Source organism: Mixophyes fleayi, chromosome 3, assembly GCF_038048845.1.
Source record: "Mixophyes fleayi isolate aMixFle1 chromosome 3, aMixFle1.hap1, whole genome shotgun sequence".
NCBI lineage: Eukaryota > Metazoa > Chordata > Amphibia > Anura > Limnodynastidae > Mixophyes > Mixophyes fleayi.
Genome location: NC_134404.1, coordinates 116,538,003 through 116,553,510, shown reverse-complemented (window position 1 = coordinate 116,553,510; position 15,508 = coordinate 116,538,003). Strand labels below are relative to the sequence as shown.

At 44.2% G+C, this 15,508-nt stretch overlaps 1 long non-coding RNA gene across 1 annotated transcript in view; it reads right to left on the bottom strand.

The window, feature by feature from the left end:
- LOC142143934 (uncharacterized) overlaps positions 1–14,935 on the bottom strand; it is a 30,493-nt gene extending 15,558 nt beyond the window's left edge. The window contains exons 1-2 of the long non-coding RNA XR_012689613.1: positions 14,846–14,935; positions 13,539–14,687 (exon numbers count right to left, since the gene is read on the bottom strand). This is a non-coding gene — a long non-coding RNA (uncharacterized LOC142143934). The remainder of the gene's footprint in view (positions 1–13,538; positions 14,688–14,845) is intronic.
- Positions 14,936–15,508: the final 573 nt, after the last annotated feature.

The following is a 15,508-nucleotide window of genomic DNA, read 5'->3' as shown; positions in this document are numbered from 1 at the left end:
TTTTTTTATAAAATACCAAAAACTACTTTAATATTTTTTAATTACCACAAAATTTTCACAACCAATCCTGCAGTATAAGCCCATTGGTACTGCAATATTACCAAGTTCACACATTCAGCAGTAAAAGTCCAGTGGTACTGCAATATTACAAAGTTTACACATTCTGCAGTATCAGTCCAGTGGTGCTGTGTCCTGTGCTCTGTCCTGCTGAGTTCCGTAGTGCTGCTGGGTCCTGTGCCGTGTCCTGTTCAGTCCAGTGGTGCTGTGTCCTGTGCTCTGTGCTTCTAAGGGCATAGTTATTTCCCCATTATTCCCAAGTTTGTAAAAAATAAAAAAAAAGTAAAAAAAAATAAAAAAATTAAAAAAAAAAAAAAATATATAATAATTATAACCAAATTTGCAAAACCAATCCAGCATTATAAGTCCATTGGTACTGCAATATTACCAAGTTCACACATTCAGCAGTAAAAGTCCAGTGGTACTGCAATATTACAAAGTTTACACATTCTGCAGTATCAGTCCAGTGGTGCTGTGTCCTGTGCTCTGTCCTGCTGAGTTCCGTAGTGCTGCTGGGTCCTGTGCCGTGTCCTGTTCAGTCCAGTGGTGCTGTGTCCTGTGCTCTGTGCTTCTAAGGGCATAGTTATTTCCCCATTATTCCCAAGTTTGTAAAAAATAAAAAAAAAGTAAAAAAAAATAAAAAATTAAAAAAAAAAAAAATATATATAATAATTATAACCAAATTTGCAAAACCAATCCAGCATTATAAGTCCATTGGTACTGCAATATTACCAAGTTCACACATTCAGCAGTAAAAGTCCAGTGGTACTGCAATATTACAAAGTTTACACATTCTGCAGTATCAGTCCAGTGGTGCTGTGTCCTGTGCTCTGTCCTGCTGAGTTCCGTAGTGCTGCTGGGTCCTGTGCCGTGTCCTGTTCAGTCCAGTGGTGCTGTGTCCTGTGCTCTGTGCTTCTAAGGGCATAGTTATTTCCCCATTATTCCCAAGTTTGTAAAAAATAAAAAAAAAGTAAAAAAAAATAAAAAATTTAAAAAAAAAAAAATATATATAATAATTATAACCAAATTTGCAAAACCAATCCAGCATTATAAGTCCATTGGTACTGCAATATTACCAAGTTCACACATTCTGCAGTATCTTGTGCTACATATAATGGAGACCAAAAATTTGGAGGATAAAGTAGGGAAAGATCAAGACCCACTTCCTCCTAATGCTGAAGCTGCTGCCACTAGTCATGACATAGACGATGAAATGCCATCAACGTCGTCTTCCAAGCCCGATGCCCAATCTCGTAGTACCGGGCATGTAAAATCCAAAAAGCCCAAGTTAAGAAAAAGTAGCAAAAAGAGAAACTTAAAATCATCTGAGGAGAAACGTAAAGTTGCCAATATGCCATTTACGACACGGAGTGGCAAGGAACGGCTTAGGCCCTGGCCCGTGTTCATGACTAGTGGTTCAGCTTCACCCACGGATCTTAGCCCTCCTCCTCCTCCCCCCCCCTACAAAAAATTGAAGAGAGTTATGCTGTCAGCAACAAAACAGCAAACAACTCTGCCTTCTAAAGAGAAATTATCACAAATCCCCAAGGCGAGTCCAAGCGTGTTGGTGGTTGTCAAGCCTGACCTTCCCATCACTGTACGGGAAGAGGTGGCTCGGGAGGAGGCTATTGATGATGTAGCTGGCGCTGTGGAGGAACTTGATGATGAGGATGGTGATGTGGTTATTGTAAATGAGGCACCAGGGGGGGAAACAGCTGATGTCCATGGGATGAAAAAGCCCATCGTCATGCCTGGTCAGAAGACCAAAAAATGCACCTCTTCGGTCTGGAGTTATTTTTATCCAAATCCAGACAACCAATGTATGGCAATATGTAGCTTATGTAAAGCTCAAATAAGCAGGGGTAAGGATCTTGCCCACCTAGGAACATCCTCCCTTATACGTCACCTGAATAACCTTCATAGTTCAGTGGTTAGTTCAGGAACTGGGGCTAGGACCCTCATCGGTACAGGGACACCTAAATCCCGTGGTCCAGTTGGATACACACCAGCAACACCCTCCTCGTCAACTTCCTCCACAATCTCCATCAGATTCAGTCCTGCAGCCCAAGTCACCAGCCAGACTGAGTCCTCCTCAATACGGGATTCATCCGAGGAATCCTGCAGCGGTACGCCTACTACTGCCACTGCTGCTGTTGCTGCTGTTAGTCGGTCATCTTCCCAGAGGGGAAGTCGTAAGACCGCTAAGTCTTTCACCAAACAATTGACCGTCCAACAGTCGTTTGCCATGACCACCAAATACGATAGTAGTCACCCTATTGCAAAGCGTATAACTGCGGCTGTAACTGCAATGTTGGTGTTAGACGTGCGCCCGGTGTCCGCCATCAGTGGAGTGGGATTTAGAGGGTTGATGGAGGTATTGTGTCCCCGGTACCAAATCCCCTCGAGATTCCACTTCACTAGGCAGGCGATACCAAAAATGTACAGAGAAGTACGATCAAGTGTCCTCAGTGCTCTTAAAAATGCGGTTGTACCCACTGTCCACTTAACCACGGACATGTGGACAAGTGGTTCTGGGCAAACGAAGGACTATATGACTGTGACAGCCCACTGGGTAGATGCATCCCCTTCCGCAGCAACAGCAACAGCTGCATCAGTAGCAGCATCTACAAAATGGCTGCTCATGCAAAGGCAGGCAACATTGTGCATTACAGGCTTTAATAAGAGGCACAACGCTGCCAACATATTAGAGAAAATGAGGGAAATTATCTCCCAGTGGCTTACCCCACTTAGACTCTCATGGGGATTTGTGGTGTCAGACAATGCCAGTAACATTGTGCGGGCATTAAATATGGGCAATTTCCAGCACGTCCCATGTTTTGCCCACACCATTAATTTGGTGGTGCAGCATTACCTCAAGAGTGACAGGGGTGTGCAGGAGATGCTTGCGGTGGCCCGCAAAATTGCTGGACACTTTCGGCATTCAGCCAGTGCCTACCGCAGACTAGAGGCACATCAGAAAAGCTTGAACCTGCCCTGCCATCACCTCAAACAAGAGGTTGTGACGCGCTGGAACTCCACCCTCTATATGCTGCAGAGGATGGAGGAGCAGCAAAAGGCCATTCAGGCCTACACAGCCACCTACGACATAGGCAAAGGAGTGGGGATGCGCCTGAGTCAAGCGCAGTGGAGACTGATTTCCGTGTTGTGCAAGGTTCTGCAGCCATTTGAACTTGCCACACGAGAAGTCAGTTCCGACACTGCCAGCTTGAGTCAGGTCATTCCCCTGATCAGGCTGTTGCAGAAGCAGCTGGAGAAAGTGAGGGAGGAGCTGGTAAGCCATTGCGATTACAGCAAGCATGTAGCTCTTGTGGATGTAGCCCTTCGTACGCTTTGCCAGGATCCGAGGGTGGTCACTCTTTTAAAGTCAGAGGAATACATTCTGGCCACCGTGCTCGATCCTCGGTTTAAAGCGTATGTTGTGTCTCTGTTTCCGGCGGACACAAATCTACAGCGGTGCAAAGACCTGCTGGTCAGGAGATTGTCCTCTGAAGAGGACCGTGACATGCCAACAGCTCCACCCTCATTTTCTTCCACATCTATGGCTGCGAGGAAAAAGCTCAGTTTTCCCAAAAGAGGCACTGGCGGGGATGCTGATAACATCTGGTCCGGACTGAAGGACCTGCCAACCATTGCAGACATGTCTACTCTCGCTGCATTGGATGCTGTCACAATAGAAAAAATTGTGGATGATTACTTTGCTGACACCATCCAAGTAGACATGTCAGACAGTCCATATTGTTACTGGCAGGAAAAAAAGGCAGTTTGGAAGCCCCTGTACAAACTGGCTCTATTTTACCTGAGTTGTCCCCCCTCCAGTGTGTACTCGGAAAGAGTTTTTAGTGCAGCGGGGAACCTGGTCAGTGAGCGGCGAAGGAGGTTGCTTCCTCACAACGTTGAAAAAATGATGTTTATAAAAATGAATAATCAATTCCTCAATGAAGTACAGCACTGCCCTCCAGATACTACAGAGGGACCTGTGGTTGTGGAGTCCAGCGGGGACGAATTGATAATGTGTGATGAGGAGGAAGTAGACACTGTAGGGGGAGAGGAATCAGAGGTTGAGGATGAGGACGACATCTTGCCTCAGTAGAGCCTGTTTAGTCTGTACAGGGAGAGATGAATAGCTTTTTTGGTGTGGGGGCCCAAACAAACCAATCATTTCAGTCAAAGTTGTTTGGTAGGCCCTGTCGCTGAAATGATTGGTTTGTTAAAGTGTGCATGTCCTATTTCAACAGCAGACCTCTCAACTGCAGCTCATCCCTCCTCTGCGGGGATAATGTCTCCTGTGCTCTGACACGTCACTCTGTGTACTCTCAGCCTCAGGATCTGACACTACAGCTACCATGCCTCTTGTAGCAGCCCTCACTCCAGGGCCTCTTCCATGTGCAGTGTCCCCCTCTCTCTTGGGTTCACTATAGTGGCATGGAGTTCTCCCCCTCATCCAGGGCACACATTCCTTGCCCTGGCTCAGTCACCACGCTCAGACTTCCAGGCAATGCTGGGGGAGCCTGGGAGCTTCCACCCCAGGTCCCCAGCTACAACTCTCCTCTCCTGTGTCTTCTCTCTCTTTCTGACACTTGAAAGATCGTGCCTTTAAATGAAAAAGTCAGTCTTGATTGCACGACTATGTGCAAGTGCAACAGGGACATTTTTTTGGGTTTACAAAGTCAAACAGTAACACTACGACCCTGTCTGTCTGGGGTCTGTCAATGACGAATTGTCTGGAGCATGTTTTGAGGAGGTATTGTGGCCCCGGTATCAAATTGGGTACCGGGGCCACCCCACTATGCAGTCCAGATACTTGTTTGGTGGAATTCCGACACGTGGAGGGTTTTTTAATTATATTGTGGCCTCGGTACCAAATTGTGTACCGGGGCCACCACACTACGCAGTCAAGATACTTGTTTGGTGGAATTCAGACCAGTTGAGGGTTTTATTATTATATTGTGTGGACCACTCTATCTATACCACACTACAACTCTATACCACTCTATTTCCTACTTTAATTCTATTTAATTCTATTTCCTACTTTAATTCTATTACTAATTAATTACCATAAAGAGGAACCAAAAAAACCAATTTTACCAAAAGTATAATATGACTTAGACTTACAAACACTACACTTGAAAGATCGTGCCTTTAAATGAAAAAGTCAGTCTTGATTGCACGACTATGTGCAAGTGCAACAGGGACATTTTTTTGGGTTTACAAAGTCAAACAATAACACTACGACCCTGTCTGTCTGGGGTCTGTCAATGACGAATTGTCTGGAGCATGTTTTGAGGAGGTATTGTGGCCCCGGTATCAAATTGGGTACCGGGGCCACCCCACTATGCAGTCCAGATACTTGTTTGGTGGAATTCCGACACGTGGAGGGTTTTTTAATTATATTGTGGCCTCGGTACCAAATTGTGTACCGGGGCCACCACACTACGCAGTCAAGATACTTGTTTGGTGGAATTCAGACCAGTTGAGGGTTTTATTATTATATTGTGTGGACCACTCTATCTATACCACACTACAACTCTATACCACTCTATTTCCTACTTTAATTCTATTTAATTCTATTTCCTACTTTAATTCTATTACTAATTAATTACCATAAAGAGGAACCAAAAAAACCAATTTTACCAAAAGTATAATATGACTTAGACTTACAAACACTACACTTGAAAGATCGTGCCTTTAAATGAAAAAGTAAGTCTTCATTGCACGACTATGTGCAACAGGGACAGTTTTTTTCTTTACAAAGTCAACTAATAACACTTGGACCCTGTCTGTCTTTAACATACTTAATGGGATCTCAATGACGAATTGTCTGTAGCATGTTTGGAGGAGGTATTGTGGCCCCGGTATCAAGTTGGGTACCGGGGCCACCCCACTACGCAGTCCAGATACTTGTTTGGTGGAATTCTGACACGTGGAGGGTGTATTTATTTTATTGTGGCCCCGGTATCAAGTTGGGTACCGGGGCCACCCCACTACGCAGTCCAGATACTTGTTTGGTGGAATTCTGACACGTGGAGGGTGTATTTATTTTATTGTGGCCCCGGTATCAAGTTGGGTACCGGGGCCACCCCACTACGCAGTCCAGATACTTGTTTGGTGGAATTCTGACACGTGGAGGGTGTATTTATTTTATTGTGGCCCCGGTATCAAGTTGGGTACCGGGGCCACCCCACTACGCAGTCCAGATACTTGTTTGGTGGAATTCTGACACGTGGAGGGTGTATTTATTTTATTGTGGCCCCGGTATCAAGTTGGGTACCGGGGCCACCCCACTACGCAGTCCAGATACTTGTTTGGTGGAATTCTGACACGTGGAGGGTGTATTTATTTTATTGTGGCCCCGGTATCAAGTTGGGTACCGGGGCCACCCCACTACGCAGTCCAGATACTTGTTTGGTGGAATTCTGACACGTGGAGGGTGTATTTATTTTATTGTGGCCCCGGTACCAAATTGTGTACCGGGGCCACCACACTACGCAGTCAAGATAGATAGATGCGTATCATAGATAAAGTACATTCAGTGGTGTGGGGCAAATTGAAAAATATTCAAAATGCACTGACATTATCAAAAACAAGAGGTTGTCACATGCTAAAACTCCAACATGTATATGATGGAGAGGATGGAGGAGCAGCCGTATGTGTAGTGTAATGCAGACCTGTTGAAGGTTTTTTATATATTTTATTGTGGTGCCCAGTGCCCACTCCTCTACGCAGTCCAGGTACATTTATTGGTGCGAATCAAACCAGTTGATGGTTTTCTTATTATATATATTGTGGTGACCCACTCCTCTACGCAGTCCAGGTACATTTATTGGTGCGATTCATAAAAGTTCAGGGTTTTTAATATATTGTGGTGACCCACTCCTCTACGCAGTCCAGGTACATTTATTGGTGCGAATCAAACAAGTTGATGGTTTTCTTATTATATATATTGTGGTGACCCACTCCTCTACGCAGTCCAGGTACATTTATTGGTGCGATTCATAAAAGTTCAGGGTTTTTAAGATATTGTGGTGACCCACTCCTCTACGCAGTCCAGGTACATTTATTGGTGCGAATCAAACAAGTTGATGGTTTTCTTATTATATATATTGTGGTGACCCACTCCTCTACGCAGTCCAGGTACATTTATTGGTGCGATTCATAAAAGTTCAGGGTTTTTAATATATTGTGGTGACCCACTCCTCTACGCAGTCCAGGTACATTTATTGGTGCGAATCAAACCAGTTGATGGTTTTCTTATTATATATATTGTGGTGACCCACTCCTCTACGCAGTCCAGGTACATTTATTGGTGCGATTCATAAAAGTTCAGGGTTTTTAATATATTGTGGTGACCCACTCCTCTACGCAGTCCAGGTACAATTATTGGTGCGAATCATAAAAGTTCAGGGTTTTTAATATATATTGTGGTGACCCACTCCTCTACGCAGTCCAGAAAGATACCTTGTTGCAACGTTTTGGACTAATAACTATATTGTGAGGTGTTCAGAATACACTGTAAATTAGTGGAAATGCTTGTTATTGAATGTTATTGAGGTTAATAATAGCCTAGGAGTGAAAATAAGCCCAAAAACTTGATTTTTAAACTTTTTATGTTTTTTTCAAAAAAAATCCGAATCCAATACCTTAAATCCGAACCGAGACCTTTCGTCAAGTGTTTTGCGAGACAAATCCGAACCTCAAAAATAACGAAAATCCGGATCCAAAACACAAAACACGAGACCTCAAAAGTCGCCGGTGCACATCCCTATTTCATACTGTCATTTTTTGTTACAATGTCTAATTAAATATATAGATATACATTTCTTTAAAGAAGTTCCTCTCACCAATCATTAACCAGCGCTACAGCTAGAAGCAGGCTCCCACTAGAGCAGGGGGGGGGGGCAATGAGCATGGAGACCCCCTCTCATAATGTGAACCAATACCACCCTACTCTTTTTTTATTATTATTTTTTTTTATTTCCGAGGTACATGACTCAGAATCACCCGGTGCAGTGCAAACTGTGCTGGGGAATTGGGACTTTGGACCCTTCCCAAAAGGGAAAGGGCCCTGTGCCTCCCCATCCTGTAGAAGCCAAAAGGCCCCAGAGAGGGAAAAAAAGGGAGATCTTCAGTCCCTCCTTTGCTGAAGCTAGGGAGGGCCCCTTTATATCACCGACATAAAAGGCTCCCTCCAAAAGGAGGGAGCCTCAGATGACTTGGGGAAAGAGGGTCGCCCATAAGATCCTATACCCAAACCCCTACTTAATGTGGCAAAAACAAAGACACATAATCAAAAGAGTGCTTGGTACCAAGTGTAATAAATAAATAAATAAATAAATAAGTGCCATAAGGCCCCAGCCTTTCGGACGGAAATATAAAAATGATGCTTGCACTCGGCCAACAGGCTAGGGCGAAAAAAATGGTGCTGCCTGAAAATTAAAGGTGCAGAGGGCCTTACTCTGTGCACAGGTGCCTCTTTCTCCACAATGCATTTTTGGGCATCTAGCAACTCGGGCTCCAGGCAGCCGGCCTCTTGGCCAGAGGACCAGGTGACGGCCCATCGCCTACAGGGGGGTGTCTTTAAGCCCCACTGCATCCATGGGCATGTACACCTACTCTTAGCCAAAAGGCCAAGAAGCACCTGTGTACCTGCTCGTTAATGCAAATATCTAATCAGCCAATCATGTGGCAGCAACACAATCATAAAAGCATGCAGACAGGCTGAAAAGGTTCAGTTGTTGTTCAGACCAAACACCAAAATGGGGAAGAAAAGTGATCCAAGTGAATTTGATCGTGGAATGATTGTTGATGCCAGACCGGGTGGTTTGATCATCTCAGAAAGTGCTGATCCCCTCTGGAGTTTACAGAGAACGGTGCGCAATGGTTCAAGCTCACAGGGAGGCGTCAGTAACTGAAATAACCAATGTGTTATAGCGGTGGTAGGCAGAGGGGCATGTCTGACTGCACAGCGCGTAGAACCTGGAAATGCATGGGCTGCAGCAGCAGAAAACCGCACTGGGTTCAACTCCTGTCAGCTAAAAACCCTTTGATGAACAAGCCCGGTTATAATTATAATAACAAAATATCACATTGCATAATGGCTAACAGTACAGAGAGAACAGTTTTATATGTAAATTATATGCACAAAAGGGCAATCATGTGAAATCAAACTTCATCAAGACCTCCTAGTGTATGTTTAGCCAGTGCTTTCATTGTAATGTAGATCGCTGTTTAACGATGGACTGTACTTAATAACGTGGTTGACCAGAGAAGAGGTGTTTTCTTTCACCCATGCTACTTTCCAAAGGGGAACATCAAGCGTCGACCCTTTTTCATATGTTTCCGATTAAACAATACTGAGTAACTTACAAAACCTGGGAGAACCAACCTTCTCTATTTAAGTAGCTTTTACTGTCACATCATTTATACGTTTCCTGCGGCCAGAAATCGATGCGCTATGAGAGTTGAGGTGGAACAAGAACATTTCAAACTCGTTTTATTGCTCTTCATTGGGGAGTTATTACAGATGATCGAAATCCCCCCAAATCATGAAACATTGTTCAAAAGATGCAGAGTGAAAATTGTATATTTATTTTATAATGCTATTTGTAAATTATACTAATCAGGACCCATATATACCATCCATGTGTGTCTGTTATATACAGTGTTATATAAAAGTGTTCACCCCCTCCCCCACTCTTCCCATTTTATTTTATTTTATTCTCTTATATTATGTAATCAAAATGAATTTATATGGTAATTCTTAACACCGATCTAAATACATTTGACAAATATAAAATACATCTCTAAAGCTTTAGTTTAAATAATTGCAAAAAAAAAAGACTGGTTGCATATATATTCACACCCTTATTTTTATACTTGGTAGAAACTCATTTAGCAGGAATTAAAGCCGTGAGTATATTTGGGCAATCTTCTACCTGCTTTGCACACCAAGAAACTGCAATTTTCGCCAATTCTGCTTTGTCATTTTCAGTTACAAGAGGACCCTTGGTGGGGAATTTTCAAACCATTCCACAGATTGGGAATGTGACTTAGCTTTGACCGGGCTACTCTGGATCAATGATTTGCTCGGTATTTAAGCCACTCCAATGTGGCATTTGCTGTACGCTTCGGCTCACTGACCGGCTGTTGACTGCAGCAGGTTTTCCTGCAAGATTTGGCTACATCTTAGTCCACTCATTTTGCCCTCGATTTTATCAAGTTTTCCAGTCCTTGATGCAGAGGAAAAATCCCATAACATTATACCACCAGCATGATTCAATGTAGGGATCGTTCTTTTGGAATCACGTGCTGCGTTAGATTTCTGCCTAGCATTGAAGCCAAACGTTCAATCTTGGTCTCATCAGGACAGATAATCTTTCTCCACTTGGTATAAAGATCTTCCCCATGCTTTCAGACAAATTCTAGGCAAGATTTCATGTAGGCAGGCTACTGTTGTCCTATGGATAGTTTCTATCAACTCTGCAATGGAAATCTAAACTGACAGAGCTGCCAGGCTCCTCTTGGTGGGTACCCTGACAAGTGCCCTTCTCGGAGGGATATTCAGTTTTGTTCTAGACAAATTCACAGCTGTGCCACATTATCTTAATTTCTTTATGATGGATGTGATAGTGCTCTGGGGGATGGTAAACAGTTTGGAAATATCATTATAACCTTCTTCTGACCAGTGCTGATCATTAACATGTTCTATTTGAATTTTCTTTGAACTTCATGATGAAGCTTTGACCAACTTTAAGACCTCTCACAGACACGTGTGTTTATTTTCAGATTACGTGAAACACTAATTGTACACAGGTGGGATCCAATTACTTATGTGACCTCTGAAGACAACTAATTACAGCAGGGTTTACTTGGGCAAAATACTCAAGCAATCGTCTGTTTTATATTTGTAATTACTTAAGAAAAATGTTTAGCTATTTTGATTTAGCATTGTGGACTGTTATGTTTTTATCAGTGGTAGGGATTCTGGGATAAATCCATTATGATTCTATGATGTTAGAAAGTAAAATGTGTAAAAATCTCAAAGTGGTAAATACTTTTAATAGCCAAAAAGAGATGGCAAAATAGGAAAAATTAATATCATGTGTTTTCCCCTGTGATCATTTTACGACACCATTTACATTTCAAATCCCCCCTCCAAATGCTGCACTTGCCCCTCTTCTTCAAGGATACTGGTCATGCATACTGCAGATACCCCAGACTGTTTGTGACTATTACACTGTTTCAATGTGAGCATATGTCTGCGACTCTCTAAAGCTAGTCTAGTCTGTGGATTATGGCAGATTCCAGGGGACTTGGGTTCTGGAAGGGAAGCTTGGGAAGGAAGACTGTTTTCAGTACAGAGGAATGCAGTTGTCCAAGCTATTCCATCTCCTATGGTCAGTAATGTGGATAAAAATGAAGCATCTAAATTGATAGCTGTGATTCAGGTCCAATCAGGTGCCTCATTCAATGCACACCTTAGGTTTGAGTCATTAAGGAACGTATCCCGCAAATGGGTGCTATCGTCAGCAGAAAATACCCTGCGCTTGCCCAGACCCGGACGGTACGCAATAGAACGCAGCCACGTCCAAGTCACCTCTGAGTGCAAAGACACTTACTACAGCCACCGATTTAGGGGAGTGAACAGGGTGGGGAATGGGCGAGCACACGTAGGCAATATACAGTAAGGGTTTTCTCGTACAGTCATGTCCAAGACAAACTCAGGTGCACACAGAAGTACGCTGGTTTACTGATGTATCTCTTGCTCCAACTAGGGGGCTAGTTTAAGTTCCGAATACTAGTGCGGATGGCTGAGTACTCCCAGTTCTGAGCTGGTGTAAAATTAAAATTCTTTTGCAGAGTGGGAAAGGCCGCACCTGGCAAGGGACACACCTCATTACAATCATTTCAAATCTCGTTCATGCGCTGCTCTGCAAAATGAGGTGCATCGGTGTACCTACTCTGTAACGCGCCAGGAACTGAACGCCCTGACTCCACCAAACGCCTCCCCGTTGTGTGCAGATGTCAATTCCTCTATAACTGTGACCATTCTGCCCTGCAAACCTATAACATTAACTGAGACTGCAGCTGCAAAAACCACTGCGGTTCCAGAGCTGCATTTGTGCCGCCGAAACTTCAATTTGCCCATTGTAAATCAAGAGGTGATGGCTGGAAACTAAAATTTAGTATATTTAACTAACTCACATTTTAACAAACCATCCGACACCCATTTCACCTGCTACAGAATAGTCTGCCCCCAACTGCGGTTCCCTGTGTTAAATTAATTCATTAATGTTAAGAAAGACATCTACCATAAACATTTGTATATGATTTGTGTACATTATAAAAGACAAATATTTTCATTTTAAGCATTATTAGATTATTAGAGCTACCAAAGTAAATACCATTTATATTTTATATCTGCACCAAGAAAGTTGGCATTTTGAAAATAATAATAGTTTTTTTTCTATTGCCCCCTAAATATTGCTGCCTGCGACAGCTGCCCCAGTTTGCCTCCCCCTATGTACCCCCCAATCTTTAATAAATGTCATTATATCAGGACAGGGACCAAGAATTGGAAAAGAAATGGGCAAGAAATTGACCAGCGAGAGGATGGGAGTATTTATAAAAATATTCAGAGGACATTAACTTTTCAGTATATTTTCTACCCAGAAAATAATGTGGATCTTGGAGGGGAAAACACAGTAAGCTGCGTATTACACCTGTAATAATGCAGTTTAGCAAAACATCAATGTTATAATGCAGTTACATCACAGATTACAGCATACTTGCCTACTTTCGGCAAGTGTAGTCCGGGAGAGGGGTGTGACTAAAGGTCTGGAGGGGGCCAAACACGTCAGGAAACTATGGACTACAGCGGCACAGGCTCACCAAAACTGGACATTTGAAGACTGGAAAAACATTGCCTGATCTGCCGAATGTCGATTTCTGCTCCTACATGTAGATGGTATCCATCCCGCATGTGTCAGTGGTACTCTGGCTTCATATGATTTATATATTATGCTAAATGTTTTCTATGTTATTTTTAATTAATATCATTTTTATTACTACTTTTTTTAAAAAAAGAAATGTTCTGTCTCCTTTTCCTGACATATAGGAGCTTCTTGCAGAAACGGACGATTATTATGTGATTCAGCAACACTTCAGCTGTAAGTATAATCTAAATATATAGTAATTGATGGCCTAAACCATTGAAATTTGGAATAATCCTTTTAGTCCATGATGTATACACGCTGCAGGAGAATGTGGCTGCGATGTGTTTATAGCAGATTCTTTAGCAAAAAAAATTCACAATGGACTCAACACACGTTTCACTATGCAGTATATATTTTATCTACTCATCTGAACATGTTGCCCATCATGCCTATGAACAACCTGTACTCTCATATGGACGAAAGCACTTAGACGCATATATATGTGGCAGTAAGTGAGGTTAACCTTACCTGAAAGTAAGATGCCACATCCCAGGCCGACCAATGAGGAAGGAAGGGGAGTGCCTGGAGATCTGTGTATATAAGTCCTAGCATGTCACATGTCCTTTCTCATTTACTGCTCGAGATCCCACCCACCCATGCCCTTTATTGTCCTCCCTGCTTCCGTGGCGTATGAGTTTTAACTTGGTTCCTCCCCACGCCACAGAGCAGGCACAGTTGGTAGGAAGTCACTGTGGGCAGTGGCTGATCGTTACAGCGTTATCGCTGTTTGACCACAGGTGCTATCCCCATCCAGGAACGTGACGTGGTCCTTTTTGATGAGGATCCCTTGGCCCACATCTGAGGGCGGCCATTGCGTAGTCGGGAGGGGGCTTAGTGACTCTGACGTCAGATTTAGCGTTGGCCAGGCAGTTTAGGATGTGTCCCGGTTACGTGGAGTAGGCCGTCAGCCATCCACGCTTGGTTCCAAATATCGGTTTGATTTAGCTGTCTCACAGTTCACTTTCACCGCCATTTATTTAATAATTAATAAACTGTGACCTTCTTTAGCCACTTTCATTTCTCAGTGTCTTTATTATTAGATAAGTTCAGTAAGCTTGTATATGTCATTAGGAGGTTATGGTTAAGAGAGTGAAACACATCCAGGTTATGCAGTTTATCATTTTTATATATTTTTTGCAATACGTTGCTGTTATTTCAGCTATCTGTGCCTTATCCCCTCAGGGACTCCGCACCTGTCTCGGTGCCTCCCGAGCTCTGGGGGCTGTAGGAGCAGAGCCAGGTCCTGAGTCCTCTGCTTCCTTAGGCTCAGGCTCACTGGGGTCACATGTGGGGGAAGGTTCTGGAGCCACGGCGAGCAGCTGATTCAGTATGGCTGCAGGGATTGGCCAAACCCATTTATAGCATTCAAAATGCTCTCCATCAGGCCCTTCTTCTCCGTGCTAATTGGCACTCCTTCCTGGTGCTTCTTCTACCGAAGGCTGCGATTGATGGTTATTAGGAGCTCTTTGGTGGTCTTGTCCCATTTATCTATGGCTTCCAGTGACCGCACAGATGGACAATGTGCAGGACCAGCAGGCGGTGAGGAGGGCGGGATCTCTCACAGCTCCTCCTCCTGCTCCTCTGACTGGTCACTCACAGTGGGTGGTGGCTCCGTATCTAAGAAAAAGTGAATAAAATATCTTAAACCAAATTGATTTGGAGTTATCCATTTAATCCTGGAAAAGAAAACAAGGGTAGAGAGTGAACAATGGTACAGGAATATACACAAGTCTAGTGGTGTTATATTCTATATTGTACACAATAAGGGTAATTACCTGATTCTGTTTGTTGTGGTTTTGCAGAGGGGTCTGCGACACTCTCCACTCGCCCAACCCCCTCATCTTCCTGGACAGCTATGCAGGCTAATGTGGAGATGGTGCCCGAGAAGCGGGCGAAGGTGCCCGCCATCGCTATGCCCCTGGAGGGGCTGAAGATGTGCCTGGTGCCCGGGAAGGGGATGAAGAGTCCCCCGGTAGCTGAGCCCTGCAAGTGGGTGAAGACAGAAGAGGAGAAGAACTTACCCGTCCATCGATCCAGCGGCGGTGAGTATGGCTTTCTTCCTGCAGGTCCCGTGCGCGGAGGAAGGATGAGCCAATCAGGGCTCATCTTTCCCCGCTGGCCAATCAGCGGCCGGATGCGCGAGCCAATCGCGGCTCGCGCCCGGCCATTCAAAAGATTGGCGCCGACGCGAGCCAATCAGCGCTCGCGCCGGCTGATGACGTCACGCCGGCGACTATATAAGTCGCCGGGTGGCGCCATTTTGCCAGAAGTCCGTCGGCGGAGAAGAGAGAGGACGTCTCTTCCAGACGTCCAGCAACTGAGCCAGCAGCAGCGGCGGCAGGGGGCCCTTGTAAGGGCCGTGAGCTACCCTGCCGCCAGAAGACTTCAAGCAAGCCGCCGGAGCGGAGATCGTCGGCGGGGAGCCCTTGTCAGGGCTG